This window comes from Eupeodes corollae, chromosome 3 (assembly GCF_945859685.1).
Source record: "Eupeodes corollae chromosome 3, idEupCoro1.1, whole genome shotgun sequence".
NCBI lineage: Eukaryota > Metazoa > Arthropoda > Insecta > Diptera > Syrphidae > Eupeodes > Eupeodes corollae.
The window spans coordinates 108,680,551-108,694,802 of NC_079149.1; the positions used below are offsets into that span (position 1 = coordinate 108,680,551).

Here is a 14,252-nt window from a genome sequence, read left to right on the forward strand (position 1 = left end):
AGCTCCCGGAAAACACGGAGGAGGTAACATAATGACGTGGGGTTGTTTTTTCAGGCCATGGACTGGAACCGATTCTCCAAAATGATGGTACAATGGATTGTTTTATGTACCTTGACATTTTGCAAAATATAATACTGCCACACGCTGTTATCAGTTGCCTCTGATCAAAGCACACGTCCAATGCGCCTAAGACGAAGTGTCAAGAAAACTGAATCGACGTGTTCCAAGGGCCAGCACACTCCCCAGATCTCAACCCAAAGATTATTTGAAAAAATAAAAACGATTTGTTTGATCAAATTAAATTGGCTTGGGAAAGTATCCCAAACAGCATCATATTTTTCATTTGAAACTGTTGATATTTATGTACTTAAATTTTAAAAAGAAAAATATACAATAATTGAATCTTAAATTTGTTTTTCAATTATCAAACAATACAATCTATTAATAAGGTGAATTTTAAATGAAATCAATATACACGCATAGAAAATAATTTCGGGAACGCGTCCTAATTTACAATCTTCAACAACAAGTCCAAAATATAATTGAAAAATTGAAGGTATTTGACCCCGGTAGTTACTCAATACACTGTATTTTGTATACAAAATGTAGTTTTAGAGAGGGTACTAAAAGATTATTTATTTTAAACAATAACAATGCAAAAATAGTTTGTCCAATACCGCACAAGTCATTTCAGTGAACATTTCGATAATCGATCAAAAATAATTTTAAGTAAATCCAGCCATTCGTTGTCAAACGTCAATCGAGGAAGAGAACAAAAACAAAGCCAGTCATTTCAGTGAACATTTCGATAATCGATCAAAAATAATTTTAAGTAAATCCAGCCATTCGTTGTCAAACGTCAATCGAGGAAGAGAACAAAAACAAAGCCGGCTGTAAGAGTATTTTTCGTCAAATAAAATATATCTAAATGTTAAGTACCTTCTATACTATTCGTTCTATTCGTACATCAATAGTCCGTCATTCTGTGAACGTATTTATTACATTTAATTATTGATGAAATTCTTTTTTACGACTCGAAATAACAAAGAAACCTCAAACATGTTCCTATTGACAAAGTCAGATCGCATTTAAGATGGCCGCCGTATAATCAAAGGGCGCTCTTATTTGGAACCGTCATTTCGTACACGGTCATTTCGGGAACGTTCCCGGACATGATTTGACGTATTTTCTTTGTAGAAGATTTTGTATGTAATGTTTTCATTATTGCTTATTTAATTATTTTAAAAATTTATTTTAACATAATACACCCATGTTATAAATCAAAGCTTAAATTATGTGCTTTGTTTTGTTCTTCCTGATTTTATCAAACTTCCAAAAACGTTCCAGAATTGATGGTTTCTATAAGATATTCAACACTAAAAAATATTTCTTATAAAGTATAGAATTCTGTGCGCTTAAAACAGCATAAGCTTAAAGTCATCAGTTGAGCTTGAAATTTTTTTTGTCATAAAACCAATTTTTGAAATTTACAACCTTATAAACAATAATATATTTTTAATAGATATTTTAAAAATGTCACCCTTTTCGGTGGGAAATTATTACTTTGTCATTTATTTGCAGGATGTAGAAATTTGACATTTGCTTTTATTTTTTCGTTCTGTTTGATTTTATTAATAGTCAAAATTAGGCGTGTTTCACAAAAGTTTGCTGTCATTTTGTTAAAAAGGTTCTTAAGTTAAAAGAGCGTTTAAAATTAAGGCAAATTTTAGCAAGAATATTTAAATAAAGAACTGCTTAACTAGAGACGCCATAGTTGTTTATAACATTCCCTAAAATTTTAACAAAAATCTCCAGTTTTCGTTTTTTTTTAATACAAAATAATCTGGAAGAAACTGGTAAGAAAAGAAAACTTTGGTTTTCAAAAAAAAATCTCGAAAACAAGAAATAAATTAAAATAAAATTTATTTTATTCTATGGAAAATATTTTTTTAAACTTTTTGTGATTTTTTTTTAGAAAAATCCAATTTACAACTTTTTTTTTAAATAATATGACAACGTACAAAAACTGGTAACAAAAGATTCCTACTCAAGTATTTTAAGGACTACAAAATGTGGTTATTAATATTTTGTTAAATTTTTAGAAAATTCGATGGACGGGCACGAAAGGGAAATCATTAATCAATAATTTTATTATCTTTCAAAATCAATTCCCTTATGACCCCAAGACCCAATCAAGTTTTATGTTTTTCTAAGGTTATTACTTCTTTAATCGATATTGATGCTGCACTGTCAAAATATTCCCCACAATTATGTCAGATGTAGTACACATGCTTATTCACATATGTCACATATCTACTTCCCTAAAAATTAGTTATATTCATGCTCAATTAATAAAAGTTGACAGCGGTATATCTTTTACACCAAAAGCTTTTAAGTATCCACCTACACTACCCTTCTAATAACTCTGATACCTTATGGTATGGTGCGTATCAAGCTTGCTCCACTATAATACCTACAGTCCCATTCATCACCTGAATTTTGTTACCCCTAAGATGTTGCTTCCAAAACAAAAAAAACACACCGCACCCAAATGGATTGTATATCAATACACCAAACCATACGTCCCTTTAGTTTGAATTGGGTTGTCCTTGGGTTCGGTAGTTCAAGGCTTATCATTCGTTCATCTTCACGCGAGTATTTAGTCAAAAAAACTATAATAATAATTCAATTCAATTAAAAGAATAGTTTAAGTAAGATTTACCCTAATATATATTAAAGATACCTTCGATTTTTCATGAACCGGTCCTGAGTGCATCCTAACAGAATGCCATGCCTTTTCAGACCAAAGAGCACTGGCTAAGAGAATATTCCTTGCAACAAAATGCACAACACTCGTGCAGCACACCACATGCATCCGAACTCAACAAAGTTCTCATAAATCTACGATAGCACTGTGGCAGGAGTTCTCTACGGAGCGGCGCTACTCTGCTGGCAAGTAAATGCTCGGCAATCCCCCAGCTAGTAGTTCAGTTGTAGTTTCTCTCTAAGCCCGAACGGTCTTAATCTGCTGGTGGATATCCTCACGCGAGTGCAACACCCCTGTTAAGTAAAAAACAACAACAAAAAGAAAGATCCAATATTATTTGTGCCCCCTCCAAAAAATATCCAAAAAAAATATCTCCAAAAATTGTGTACTAGTGCGGCTCACCCTCCCCTTATCAAGTTTGTTGAATCTAAATCAGTGTTTTTTTGTTGTTTCTTAACTGAAATAAAAAGAAAGAATTAAGGGCTTACGATTGCTTTGAACCTTTTTTTTATAAAAGTAGAACACCGTTAACCACCACTGCCATCAATCGACCGCACCGCACGACTGCCCTAGTAGCACTTGGTGGGCAATAAACTTTAATTGCCTGCAGTTTTGTAATACAACAACCAGGGAGCGCAGCGCCAGCGAGAAATTCTTCTGTTCCACATTTTTACCTCTTCCGCTTGTTTTTTTCTTTACTTTCTTTTACTTATTTTCTTTTGGGGAGAAAGGTTTTCAAAAAACCACCCACATACCGTCGACAGCCCATTCGTCCATTGCACTGGAGGTGCTAAGGCAGCAATCTAGATCAATAGCAGCTCTTCGAAGGAAATCCCATCTCAAGGTAAGCAACAGCTCCATCATATGCAGTAGCAATACAAACCCCTTCAAAACACCCCAGCACAGCACAGCATCCGCTCTTATTTTGACATTTCCGTTTTGTTCTGTCATGTCATTTCATGGCGACCGACGACGAACAACCGACAACCGACGACGATAGATGTAGTCAAGGTGAGCTTAAGAGTGGTTTCGTTGTCGCCGCGACATCCATGCCACGCCATCATCTACATCGCCGACTTGAGGGTTTCAGGTGAACAGACTTTGGCTCGTGGTGTGTTTTGAAGTGTCATTATTTTACATTTGACTGCTTGACTGACTTTGGCTGGATAGAGCGGAGGTGTGTAGTTAAGCTGTGTAGTAATAATGCAATAATTTCTCATACCTGCTATTTATTCAAGTGTCAAGTCAAGGGATGAATGTTCTCGTCTTAGTCGTCGTCGGTAGTCGGATGTCTTTGATATATGCAGGTAGAAATTGCGATGTCGTCATGTGGGCGCATATGAGGTGACTTTTCAGCCCATGATTGACATACGATGTACATATAAATAGAGGTTTTATGTTTTTGTTTTCTTTAAAGCCTTTTGATAAGCAGAAGGACAAACAAGACGAAACTGGGGGTCCATTTATTCAAGGCCGTTTTATATTATATTGCTTCGATGCTACTCAACTGCATCTCATGGAAAGGCTAAATAGAGAGGTAGAAATTTTAAAATTTTGTATGTTCAAGGCAAAACCATAACTCGCTCATCATCATCATGGATAGATGTCAAAGTGCGGGAAAATGTTATTTCTCTGCTGAATGGGATGACAGGTGGTATACGGTATACCAATAGAATGTCAGAGTTATGTGCGCGATATGAAAAATGTATGATTTGTGGTTTTTGTTTGAAATGGAATTGGGGCGGTTTAATTTAATGAAATTAGTATTAAAATGAAATGCCGGTTTTGACACTTGACTATTTGTGTATACATATTACCGTTGAAGGTATTTTTTTGTTCGTTTCTTTTGATTGAATTTTAGAATTTGTGCAAAATTCTATATAAGTAGATAAAGGATGCACATAATGCCTTTCAAGAAAACTTTAAATTAGTTTTAAATTTTCAATTTAAATACAATATTGTATTTATTAATTTTAGTTAATTTTTGGATTTTAATACGGTATAGTTAAATTAGTTTTTTGTGCATCGAGCTATACAAATTTTTGTTTACTTGTCCGATGATGATAATAGAAGCAGGTGTTTTTTAGATATGTGGTTTTCAATCTGGCAATACTTTTTTTTTTGGAGTTCTTTGGTCTTTTTTCAGCTGTCAATTGATTTATGCTATGTTTGGTTTGGCAATTGACCAGTTTATATTCCTGGGAATATCTCACTTTTGCTGTCAAATATCTTAAAACAAAATTTGTATAGTTCGATTAAAGTAAAGCAAGATAGCTAGATGAGAATAAATTGTTAATTGTGTTTATGTTTCATAATCTGGCTATGTCAATCTATCTGAGACAGTTTTCAGAAATCTTAGAAATTTAAAATGGCCAATTTCATAATGAATAGATTTATACCTGAACAATGTTTGCAAACGATGAAATTAATTACCAAAAAAAGAGGCTGGGATGCGACCCAAACTGATAACTTCCCATCCCGTCTGTCTCTTGTTTAAAAGTTTGTAGGTTTTCCTGTTGAGTTAAAATTAGCTAGAAGCCATAATCTCAAATTTTTGAAAAGAAATTTCAGCCGAAAATCAATTTTTATCAACTTTTGTTAGATTATCTTTTAAGTTTTTATTATTTGTAAAAAAAACTGTCAAAACGATTTTTCTTAAAATTTTTCCCGATGTTGAAAACAATATTTCTTTTAAGTTTAAATTAGCTGGAAACCATAATCTCAAATTTTTGAAAAGATATTTGAGTCGAAAATCAATTTTTACCAACTTTGAGTAATGTTTTTTTTTTAGTTTTTTATTTTTTTATAAAAAAACTGTGAATTGGATTTTTCTCAAAATGTTTCACAATGTTGAAAACAATATTTCTGTTAACTTAAAATAAGCTGGAAACCATAATCTCAAATTTTTGAAAAGATGTTTGAGTCGAAAATCAATTTTTACCAACTTTTGTTAAATTTTCTTTTAAGTTTTTATTTTTTGTAAGAAAACTGTCAATTCGATTGTTCTCAAAATTGTTCCCAATGTTGAAAACAATATTTCTTATGAGTCAAAACTATCTGAAAGCCATAATATCAAGCTTTTGAAAAGATATTTGAGCCGAAAATCAATTTATACAAACTTTGCGTAATGTTTTTTTTTAGGTTTTTTATTTTTTATAAAAATACTGTAAATTCGATTTTTCTCAAAATTTTACCAGATGTTAAAAACTTGAGTTTTCGTGGCACAAAGTTGTTTTGGAGATAAAATCATTTTGTATTCGTTAAATTTTCGAGGTGACAAGTTTTTTTTCTTAGTTTTTTTGATTTATAAAAAAATTTTTTTGGATTTTTTTTTTCAAAAAATATACTTATTTAGTATCACGTTACAATATATTATATAAAGTTTAATTCAAGTCTCTAGCGTTTTTGGTTTGTAGGATAATTAGGGTTAGCCAAAATGTTCACCTTTTTTTAAACTACTATGGTAAAAAACAACCACCCACGCAATTTATCTCTTCTGGTTCTTGAGCTATGGACAACGAAAAAACGTCGCGAACGTACGGACGTACGAACGTATGTATACACACGCACAGGCATCTTTCTAAAAATCTTTTATTTCGACTCTAGGTACCTTTTGGAATTTCCAGATTTCTATACCTACTAGATCTTTTTGGGAGGATAGGACATTCTTAGAGGATGAGTCAATCCACTTTTACACGGATGGCTCAAAAACCAAAGAAGGGGTTGGTGGTGGTGTTTACTCTGAACGACTGAAATTAAGTCTCTCATTCCGCCTTCCCAATCATTGTAGCGTGTTCCAGGCGGAACTTTTGGCGATTAAGGAAGTCTTGTCTTGGCTCAAAGAAAACGTGATATCAACATCTGATATCCGTATTTTCTTCGACAGCCACGCCGCTATCAAATCTCTGGACTCTGTCTCTACAAACTCTATAATAGTCCATAACTGTCGAGCATCTCTAATGGAGATGGCGCAGCAGTTTAATATTCACCTATGCTGGGTGCCGGGCCATAGAGACGTTCCAAGTAATTGTAAGGCAGATGAACTTGCCAGGAACGGTACAGTGCAGCCCATCCTACCACGTTAAACACGTACTGGCATACCAATCGCTACTTGTAAATTGTTGCTAATGCAGGACGCTGTGTGGAGGGCAGGCAACAGGTGGAACAACATCACCACGTGTCAAGTTACAAAAAACATCTGGCCAACACTGGATTTAAAACGTTCAAGGTGCTTGCTCTTTCTAAGCAGATCGCATAAAAGCTCATTAATAGGTGTCATAACCGGACACTGTCTAATAGGAAAGCACGCCACGAGACTAGGCGTATTCTCAAATGACTTTTGCAGAAGCTGTATGGACGAGGAAGAGGAAGAAACGGTTCTTCATCTTCTCTGCACGTGCCCTGCTCTAGCTCGAAAACGCAAGAATTACCTAGGAGAATTCTTCTTTAACGATCTAAACGATCTAAATCATATCAGTATAATCAGCCTCTCACGTTTCGTAAGGGACTGTAACTGGTTCCATTGAGCTTAGGAGGAAGCCTCAAGATTCATGTGGTATCACAATGGGCCATTAAACTGGCCTAAGTGTGTCCGTTTCCATCTTGGACAGCCACTATAACCTAACCTATCCTAACCTAGGTACCTTGAAACGTCGATAAATGTCAAAATAATGGTTCTGTTGGACCTTAATGGCAAATCCTTATCTTTATCTTAAAGCTAAATTCTATCATAACATCACACATATCTACATGTCTAAAAAAACACCTTTGATATTCAAATATTTATACTTTATTTATAAACGTCAAATCCGTGACGTTTTTTTGTTCAACATTGAATGCTTACCCTGAGGCACCACAAGAGTTAAATCCAATCCAGCTTCTCTTCCGCAATCTTATCCGGAATCCATTGTTTTTTTTGACCGGGCATATTATGTCTTGCCATGAGCAACCTCAAATGTCACATTTGACATAAGAAACGGGTAATCTGTTGTTTTCTTATTTATTGATTTACATTTAGTGTCGGTAGTTATTGGTTTTTTACAAAATTATATAAAAAAATGCCTTTGAGTAAACAAAAATTAGCCCTTTAACTATTCAAGAGGATAAAAGAAAACACAGGTTTTGGGTGAATCCATTAATTGAACTAAGGGAACTTCATGATTTGGAGGCGCACCTACTCAAGGACTTACTATGGGAGGACTATAAGAATTTTCGTAGTATAAAGTAAAGTAAAGTAAAGTAGTAAAGATAACTTTGAATTAATGAATTTATTCACTCCACGAAAATTTAAACGAAATGCAATTTTAATTTCAAAAAGACTGTGGAAAATGAACTATCACCACTAAAAAAAAACACAAACGTCAAATTTGTGGACAGGATTTTGATCCGCTCGAAAAATACAAACTGCGATCTCCGGATCATGGACTAGATGTTGGATTGTTGGTCTTTATTTGATTATCTGATGACAGGACGATAGTACTGTCATCGGAAATGTTCAATGGAGACCCCAAGTTAGTGGATTATTTAACAATCTTCTAAGTAAATAAATTCCTAGTTAATGTAAACAAATATTGTTCTCCATTGGTAAAATTAACCAATTTATCTTCACTGACTTTTTCCTTCTTATGTGTTTCATGGGGAAAAAATAATTGATTTATGTTTGCTTCAAAATCAAATTTGAAAATTTTGACTTGACCCTTGGCAACAACACTAATAGACCCTGATTACACGGGATGTTTTTTCGTTCGTTTTCGTCTTTCGTCTTTTTGACAGGTACCTACCCTCGTGATTACACCTTTCCTTTTTTCGTTCCTTTCGTTATTCCTCTTTTTGACGTTTCTGAAAAAACTGTGGGGAAAGAATTTAATTTTGTTTCGTTGTCCGGGCAGTAATAATCACAGAGTACCTACAAATTATAATTGGATTTCTGTGGCAATAATTTAGTGAAAAATAAAACAAATTTATGGAATAAGTTTTATTGATTTTTTAATAATTTTTGTTCAGCTTGTTATACAAATTGGGCCAACTTTGAAACAGCGTTAATAATACTTCCGTTTGAGTTTTTGTCCACATTTCTTAAATCGTAATAAATAATTAAATTTACATTATTTCACGTTTATATTTGCCTTTACTACACCATACTCTGGAAAACTGAACTCATAGCTGTAAATTGTGCATTTTGTTTTTTTTTATTGGTTGTCAAAGCATAAACGTCAAAGTTCAACCAAAAAAAGTCCATAAATTTTCAGGACTCTTTTCACGACTTCTTTCCCCCTACGTTTCTACACCCCTCACCCGATCTGTCAAAAAGACGAAAGAGGAAACAACCGAAAAAACATCTCGTGTAATCGGGCACATAAATTGTTTGTCTGTCAATTTGTGGTTTTTGATTTAATGGCTTGTGAAGTTAGGCCGCACTCACACTATTATCACCTTTAAAAAATGAACAAAAACACTGGAAGCGTTATAAGGTATGAGATATTCCCGTTCAAAAATAATGGATTTCACAAAAGCAATTGTTTATTTTGGAATAACCTACTTTTTGGACACCTGTCACTTTTCAAGCTGTCATCTTTTGACATTTGACAGTAAAAACAACGCCTTTACTAAAAATGGAATAATAAACAAACTTCACGACGCAATGAAATTGTGAACATTTATTATAAAAATGGACGCCATTCCCCATCTTTAGTGATGAGACCAATTTCGAAAACTTATACACATTAAATAAGATATCTTATAAGCCAGTGATAAGTAAACAGTATTAAACAAAAATATGGAACTATATATCAAAGGTACTACATTGCAGAGGGCATTTTACAAAAGTATTAAATTTTAATTGAAAATATTAAATTTTAATAGTTAATAACAATAGTTATTAATCGTTATTAAATAGTATACAAATTTATATACATATGTACATACAAATTTACAAATTTGAGTTAAGTGGATTGTTTGTAGTTCATTTCATTTCAACTAATTAGATAAATGTATGAAATTACGATCTTGACAAGTATTTTTTGATTTCGAGGTTTTGCCTTGACAGCATCACGTGTTTCCTTTATTGATCTTGGCGAGGCATTGCAAAGCCGAATGCTATTAACATAAAATTGACGTTCAGATGTAAGAGAAGAGTAACGTGGGCTGATAAGTTGTAATGATCTGACAGATGAGGATCATCGTATTCTGTCGAAGAAATAGCGACATCAGAAAGCAAGGACAATGTCCGAAAATGGAGGATGTGTTCAAATGACATATTTAGAATATGATTTGAAATATCTGAGATGTGATCATATCTTCGAAGTCCAAAAATATAGCGAGCAGTATTGCTGAATGTGAACAAATTTCGCATCCATAAGTAAGAATTGGTTTTTATTAAGGTTTTGGCAAGTAAAAGACGCATTTTTATGGGAGTACAATGCTGGGCCGCAAACAATGGACGCAGTGCTTAATAAGTCTTACCAGCTTTGGTGTTAATGTGGTTGTCCCATGTTAAAAAAACGATTAAATATTATTCCTAAATTGTTAGCCGTCTCAACTATGCTGACGACGTTGCGATATCCGTATCTGGGAAGCACCCCCAAGTTCTCTCGGAACTCCTACAAAATGCCCTAAACAGGCTAACTAAATGGGCTAAGCAATGTGGATTGGACGTCAACATACACAAAACAGAATTAATACTCTTTTCGAGAAGATATAAAATTCCTCAGATTAGCCCACCCAAGATTAGAGGAATACCATAAAGCTTTTCCGATCAAGCTAAATATTTGGAAGGCAAATATTGATGAAAGAGTAAAAAAGGCTACTGTAGCGCTTTTTACTTGTAAAAAGGCCATAGGATCAAAATGGGGCTTCTTCCCAAAAATAACCCACTGGCTATACACTTCGGTAATCAGGCCAATGCTCATTTATGGAGCCGTCGTATGGTGGACCGCACTGGGAAAGATGGTAAATCTAAATAAGCTCATCAAAGTCCAGCGGTCAGCAGGTACGTGCATCACAGGAGCACTTCGCTCAACACCAACCGCAGCACTGGAAGTGCTTTTAAACCTAACACCACTTGACATCTTCTCCAAAAAAGTGGCTGCCAACTCATGTGTAAGTCTTAGAGCCACCTCTCAATGGACCAGTAACAATACTGCACATACTACTATTCTAGACAGTTTCAGATCTATCCCAGATCGCTTCTTAGACTATACCACCCCAAAAATGGTATTCGGTAAAAGCTTCCATGTGTCCATCCCTTCAAGGTCCTCCTGGGAAGAAGGAGACCCCTGGAAGACGATGCGGTACACTTCTATACTGACGGTTCAAAGACCGATCACGGAGCTGGAAGTGGTATCTATTCAGAACAATGAATCTCAGTCTATCCTATAGACTTCCCAATCAATGTAGTGTATTCAAGGCCGAAGTAATGGCGATTAAAGAAGCACTATCCTGGCTCAAAGAAAACGTTATATCTTGTAAGGATATACGAATCTTCTCAGACAGCCAAGCCGCTCTTAAAACTCTCGCGTCTGTCTCCACAAACTCTCAAACAGTCCACGATTGTCGATAATCTCTGAATGAGATGACGGAACAGTTTAACATTCACCACATTTGGGTGCCGGGCCACAGAGACATTCCGGGAAATTGTAAAGCCGATGAGCTCCCCAAAAACGGAACACTTCTGCCTCATGTTAGACAAAAACATAACATAGCAACACCACTTGCTACATGCAAATATCTTCTCAATCTCAAGCAATATGCTCCAGAAACAACAAATGGTCACAAAGTACCATCTGCTTAGCAACCAAGCAAATATGGCCAAGTATTGACATAAAACGGTCAAAAGGCTTGATATCACTGAGCAGACAAAGTATAAGCTCTACAATTGGAGTAATAACGGGACACTGCCTCATAGGAAGACATGCTCTGAGGCTAGGGGTCTACACAAATGACTTCTGTAGAAGCTGCATGGACGAGGAGGAAGAGGAAACGGTGCAACACCTTCAATGTACATGTCCAGCACTCTCCATTAGAAGGAATAACTTCCTCGGTAATCCCTTCTTCGATAACACCAGTGAACTGGCAACGATTGACACAAAACGTCTCTCTAACTTTATTAAAAGTACAAAATGGTTTGTTTAAATTCATTACTCTCCCATGAGTAACCTCATTAATGGTATCACAATGGACCCTTGAGGTCTACGTGCGTCAATGACATCTGGACAGCCACTCCAACCTAACCTAACCTAGCCGTCTCAACGAATTCTATAAGGATATGGTTCATGTCAATACGAGGAAAGTCAGACAGATCAAGAGGTGTTCGGGAAATAACTATACATTTAGTCTTAAAAAGATTTAGCTGAAGCCTAATAATGAAGGACCAATTCTGAATCCTTTCAAGATCCTCATTAAAGTATTCAATATAGTGTTCAATTAAACAAAGGGAACAATTTAAAGCTGCATATCATCGGCGTATAAAGCTAAAGAACAAAAGTTCATTGAGTTTGGAATTGAATTAATGTACATTGAAAACAACAATGGACCAAGAATGCAGCCTTGTGGAACACCATTTAAATTTGGAAGGAAATTTGATAGCGACCCATTTATTTCCACAGCTTGTGATCTACCTGTAAATAAATAAATAAATTGGGTGGCGAAACAGTCCGTTGTGAACCAGGAACTAGTGACTTACAACTCTCAACCTGTGTGCGAGTACTGTTGTTAGGAATGGAAGGGACCTACAATTTTAGGCCGAATCCGAATGGTTAATTTGAGAAAGCACTTTTTCATGACAAGAATTACTTTTGAAGGATTTGTCAATTCCTCGAGGCAGTAATGTGTGGTCAACTGAATCGAAAGCTTTCGAAAAATCTAAGAGGACTAAAAATGACACATGATCTAAAAGCACAATTGTAGTATTCAGAGCAAATCTCAGAATAATTTTAAAAAGGGGTGTCACGTGCTTTGGACCGTACTAATTAGAACATAAAGCTGTTCTAACTGTTATGGGAAATGGTTTTCAAGCTATATAATTTTGATTTTCACGGGCAGATTGGAAGACAATTATTTTCAATAAGTTGACTTTAACATGCCTCATGACTTTCACGGGCAACGAAACCATTGCAATTTCGATCGTGTTATTAAAATTTGATCTTGTAAAGGTCAGGATCCACATATTTTGAGCAAACATCTATAGATGCAGTAAGGCTTCACAAATAATTCCAAACCTGTAAAATGGAATTCATGAAGTTATCGAATAATCGGACATGAAAAATTTCAAAAAGAGGAATTGGTGCTGCAATAATAGCCCTGTACAAAACTAATTTTTGACTAAAATAAATGTTAAGTAAAGTGAAATCGAGGTTAAATAAATGTAAATATGTATAAAAAACATAAACAATTAAATTTACTTCGATAAAAATTAAGCTAGCCACTCAAAAAAAAAATAACATCAACAAAAACTGCTCCTGGTTCATAAATTAAAATATTGTCAAATGCCCACATCACCCCACCATAATATTATAACCATGACGATGGAATCTAAATCCCTTAAACTCCCACATATTTTGTTAAGGAAACATTTTCATTGATATTTTGTTTGAACAAATTCCGGCTTTGACACCCTCGCAACGAGCCACGACGACGAGACTTTAGCTCCCTAATTGAATTATGTATATTTCTCACTGCTTTTGTTATTCTTCCTAAAAAATATTATAGTTATAAAGTTATGAGGCTTTTGCGTGATACACCGGAACAAACATTAGCTATACCTTTTTATATATTTTACATATATGTTATAACTTTTATATCTAGAGTTAATATAACGGTTAATATAATGTGTATAGCTACATAATATTTAATCAAACAAAATATTCCATTTAGATAACAGTTCCATTTGTAGTTAAAACAATTTGTAATCGATTCGAAAAAATCCTCTTGATGTGATAAGGGACACATCAGACATTAGATCTGATTGAGTGGTTTTGAGGAATCCTAATCCTAACACAAAACAAAAGTTAAGAGCAAACCTTGGAATTTATTAGTTAAATAACAACAAATCTAGTTGATAACATTATTTCAAAGCATATTTTGAGGCTTTTCAATTTTTTTTGTTTCTATATGTCAAATATTTGATAAAAATCGGACCTATAGTTCAAATAGCCCCTAATTTTCAGACAATTGAAATAAATCAATTTATTTTTGATCTAGTTCAATCAAAATACAAATTTATGTTTTATTTAAGATCAAATCTTGAGATCTGGATATTTCGTCAGATTTACACCTCTTTGCAGCAATACTAATACAATTCAAAAAAATGCTTACCTGGAAATTTGACAGCTCTACCGCAATCGTTAACACGATTAAAATTGTTATTAATATGTGGAAAGAGCAAATAGCAGCCAAGGCTTTCGGCTCTAAGCACGAATAAAAAGTTGCACTATTACAGTATTCCATACGCCACGAAAAAAATCATTCAAAATCCAAGAGAAATACAAAA

General features: G+C 34.4%; 1 protein-coding gene across 1 annotated transcript in view; it reads left to right on the forward strand.

Annotated features, from left to right (window-relative positions):
* Positions 1 to 3,303: 3,303 nt before the first annotated feature.
* LOC129952657 (transient receptor potential-gamma protein) overlaps positions 3,304 to 14,252 on the forward strand; it is a 46,912-nt gene continuing 35,963 nt past the window's right edge. The window contains exon 1 of the mRNA XM_056065401.1: positions 3,304 to 3,611. The gene's annotated coding sequence lies outside the window, so the exon portion shown is untranslated. The remainder of the gene's footprint in view (positions 3,612 to 14,252) is intronic.